A 2,879-nucleotide genomic window follows, 5' to 3' on the forward strand; every position below is an offset into this window, starting at 1 on the left:
GGGCTATTTTAATAGTGCTAGAGGGCTTCGTCAAGGTTGTGCTCTATCCCCTTCACTATTCGTAATATGTATGAATGTTCTGTCAAAGTTGTTGGATAAAGCGGCTGTTGATAGACTGGTGGGATATCATCCAAGATGCAAGAATGCTCTCTTGACACATCTTTGCTTTGCGGATGATATTATGGTTTTCACAGATGGGCAGAAGAGGTCAGTAGAAGGAATTCTCCAGGTTTTTAATGACTTTGAAAAGCTTTCGGGTCTCAAGATCAGTTTGGAGAAATCGACTCTGTATATGGCTGGGATTTCTGTTGAGAACCAGAGTGCTATTCTTGAGAACTTCCCTTTTGAAGCAGGTCAATTGCCGGTCCGCTATCTGGGTTTGCCACTTCTCACAAGGAAAATGACAGTCTCAGATTACTTACCATTGATGGAGAAGATCAAGACCAGGATGTGTAATTGGAATGGGAGATTTTGTCATACGCAGGGAGACTCCAACTTCTTAAATCTGTCATCATGAGTTTGGCGAATTTCTGGTTTTCAGCGTTTAGACTTCCTCGGCAATGCATAAATGGGATTGAGAAATTATGTGCAGCATTCTTATGGTCAGGGCCTGAGTTGAATACGAGAAAATCTAAAGTTAGCTGGAAGGAAGTAATGTAAGAAGGAGAAAGTGTTGTGGGGGTGTTAGGGATTTGAAGGAAGTAAATGAAGTATCCTGTCTCAAATTGATATGGAGAATTCTATCTGGACAGAATTCATTATGGGTGCAATGGATTCAGAAGAATTTGATCCGCAAAGGTTCTTTCTGGTCTGTTAAGGAGAACTCAACAATAGGTTCTTGGATGTGGAAGAAAATACTTAAGACAAGAGATGCTGCTAAGGAGTTTCATCGTGTAGAAGTTAAAAATGGAGAGTCTACCTCCTTCTGGTATGATCATTGGTGTACAATGGGGCGCTTAAAAGACTTGTTGGGAGAAAGAAGTTATATTGATATGGGTATACCAGAAACTTGGACAGTAGCAGAAGTAATACAGAAGCATAGGAGGAGAAGGCATCGTGTGGTAATTTTGAATTTAGTGGAGGAAGAAATTGAGAAACTGAAATCTAGAAGGTTGAAGTGTATGGATGTTGCAGTATGGAAAAACAGAGAAGAGAGATACAAACCAAATTTCTCATCAAAGAGTACTTGGCTGCTTGTTCGAAAGGAACACATATTGCAACGATGGAGTAAGTGTGTTTGGTTTAAGCATGCCACGCCTAAGTATTCTTTTCATGCCTGGACAGCGATGCTTGATAGACTATCAACATGTGATCGTATGCTGAAGTGGAATCAAGCCATTGATCCTATATGCGTCTTGTGCAAGCAGGAAGGGGAGACAAGAAACCACTTGTTCTTCTCTTGTGCTTATTCAAGTTACATATGGCAGAAGTTGATTGGAGGGTTGCTTGGTACAAGATACACGGAGCGTTGGGAGGATATTATTGAGATAATGCTTGATCTTAGACAGGACCGGGTTAAGCTTTTCCTGATAAGATATGCATTTCAGGCAGCAATTCATTCGATCTGGCGAGAGAGGAATTATAGAAGACATGGTGATAAACAGATTCCGCATATGCTGTTGGCTAAAGTGATTGACAAGAATGTGAGAAATAGACTGTCTACTATTCAGCGTCAAGGAGACAAGAAAATGGAGAAGGGATTACAAGTGTGGTTTGGAACTAGATAAAATTTACGTTGTAGTTTTTATTTTTCATTAAGCTTCCTGTTACACTTGATGTACAAACGTTTTTTTGGATGAATAAAATTTACATTTATTCAAAAAAAAAAAAAAAAAAAAAAAAAAGTTCAGAATAAGTTTATATAATTGACTTATCATATCTATGCAACTATAATATTTGGTTATTAATGTTTTTCAGCAAGTATAATTATTAAAATGTTTTAAGCTACTAGCTAGATTAATAAATTATACTCGAATAATTTATACTCGAATAATTTATACAACTATCTTTGGAAATTACTCCCAAAGAGGTTATCTATTTGTAAAATTATTAGACTTAATAATGTTTTCTCTGTATGTACATATGAATTCCTAAAACCATGTATATTGACGGATTTCTTTTTTAAAATATCGTATTAGTTGATGAGTTTGAAAAGAAAAAAGACATTTAGATTTCCCTATAATTAAAAAAGGAGAAAATATCACATGGATGATTCGATGAAGATGTGGAAACACAAGGAGCAAATATCACAAATCTCAGCGAGAGAGAGAAGGATGAAAAAATACAAACAATAGATAACGACAATATCTATAGTATACTGTATAAGAGATTCGTATATTGGATGTTTACGATATAAACTCTGTGTTGTATGATACATATACAAAAAAGCCAGCCATAGACTGAAAGAAAAACGAGGAAGAGTTTTTTATAAACCAAACTATTTTTTACCAAAACATCCTAAGTTGTTCCAAGTTCATTTGGAGGAGAGGGACGTCGTGTACGTGCCTGAAGAGTATCTCCATATGAATCTGATCTAGTTACTATATATACAAACTAATGAAACTCTAAAGTACACAAATCCAGTAAACCTCCCCAAATTATTTTGGACCTAGTTTAGATAGGGCAATCCAAACAACTGAGATTTATGGTTTCAGAGTTTGTATCAATCTATCAAGCTCTTTTCTTTGGATGTTGTTCTTCAGAAAGCTTTTGCTTCTGTGAGTGAGTACTAGTAACAAATACCATACCAATGAAGAAATAGACGTCGAAGTTTTAATTTCACAAGATATATGTACATCGACTCTTTTGACACTTACATGAAAAATAACAAAAAAAAAGACGAGAAAAAAAAACTAAGAAGCATAAATAGGAAAAGGAGG

Source organism: Raphanus sativus, chromosome 4, assembly GCF_000801105.2.
Source record: "Raphanus sativus cultivar WK10039 chromosome 4, ASM80110v3, whole genome shotgun sequence".
Taxonomy (NCBI): Eukaryota; Viridiplantae; Streptophyta; class Magnoliopsida; order Brassicales; family Brassicaceae; genus Raphanus; species Raphanus sativus.